This window comes from Lipotes vexillifer, unplaced genomic scaffold (genome assembly GCF_000442215.2).
Source record: "Lipotes vexillifer unplaced genomic scaffold, Lipotes_vexillifer_v1.1 scaffold571, whole genome shotgun sequence".
NCBI lineage: Eukaryota > Metazoa > Chordata > Mammalia > Artiodactyla > Lipotidae > Lipotes > Lipotes vexillifer.
Genome location: NW_006790468.1, coordinates 291,782 through 293,000, shown reverse-complemented (window position 1 = coordinate 293,000; position 1,219 = coordinate 291,782). Strand labels below are relative to the sequence as shown.

The window sequence follows — 1,219 nt, the reverse complement described above, 5'->3', positions numbered from 1 at the left end:
GAGGGGAGGAGGAGGGGGAGGGAGGGAGGAGGGAGGGTGGTGGATTAAAATAAGTAGGCGGCTCGGTGCTAAGGGGTGAGTGAGTCGGAGCTCGGTCTCTCCCCAGTACGTTCTCAGCCGCACCGGGTTCAGACCCAACGTAGGAGCCCCGAGAGAAGTTCACCATCCCTGGGCGGACAGGACTCCGGGGCCGCTGAGCGCTCCCGCGTGTCGGGCGCTCGGAGTCCCCGCAGCCGGAGAGGGGCCAGGACGCTGTGGAATCTAGCGCCTCTGGCTTCCCGGGTCCCCCGCAGCGGGAGCCCCAGAGACGCGCGCAGCGCCGGGACCGTAGCGGAATAAGGTAACTGCAGCCCTGGGCGCCCGGGCTCGGCGAGGGGAATGCGGGCAGGACTCTCGGGTCCCCTGTCACCGATCGGCGGGTGTCTCCTCTTTCTCTGTGTCCCAGAAAGAAGCTCCTGTCGCCAAGCGAAGGCTGCAGGACCATTGTGAAAGCGAGAGCAGCTGCAGTCCTGGGCGGTTGTGGGTGCTGGCTCAGGGGCTTCGCGTGAGGGGTCCTCGGCCTCTCACCCCGGGGGAATGAGGGGGCGGGTCCCCACTACTGCCCCCAGCGCGGCCGGGCTTCGCGGAATCCCAGGCGAGGTGCTCGCGGACTTCGGAAGTCAGCCTGTGCCCCCCCACCCCCAAGAAACCGAAGCAACTAAAGCGGGCACAGACTCTCCCGAGACGCGCGCCTAGCCCAACCTGACCTACCTTATCTGACGAAGAAGGAAGAGGGAGCGGATGGATGGCTACAGCCGCAGGCGCCCGCGCCAGGGACAGGTGCATGCCCCCGCCGGGTCGCGCTTTCGTGAGCGTTTGTCTTTTGCCGAGTTGCGCTCAGGTACGAGGCCGGCCCGACCCGGGAGCGCAGGGCCGCGTGCCTGACGCCGCCTCCCACTTGCGCTCTGCCTTCGAGGTGTTCTCTATCCGATGATTGCTCTGTGTGGTCAAGGCCTGGAGCGTAACCCGCGACTGTCCCGGTGCAGGGGAGCACGCAGGGGGCGCGAACACTACTTTCCAATCAGAGACCCGCACGCCGCAGTAGCGGAAACACTGTGGAGCCGCGGGTGTCCTCAGTTTCGGGCTTGGAAGGGAAGGATTCGTTTGCTCCCGTGCCTGTCTCCCTTTAGGAGAGAAGGTGGGAGCCGGAGAAGAGAGGGAAAGATGTGACGGACTACCT

General features: G+C 66.0%; 1 protein-coding gene across 1 annotated transcript in view; it reads left to right on the top strand.

Moving 5' to 3' along the window:
- Positions 1-72: 72 nt before the first annotated feature.
- Positions 73-1,219, top strand: part of OSR1 (odd-skipped related transcription factor 1) — a 7,209-nt gene continuing 6,062 nt past the window's right edge. Inside the window, exon 1 of the mRNA XM_007463742.1 lies at positions 73-340. The gene's annotated coding sequence lies outside the window, so the exon portion shown is untranslated. The remainder of the gene's footprint in view (positions 341-1,219) is intronic.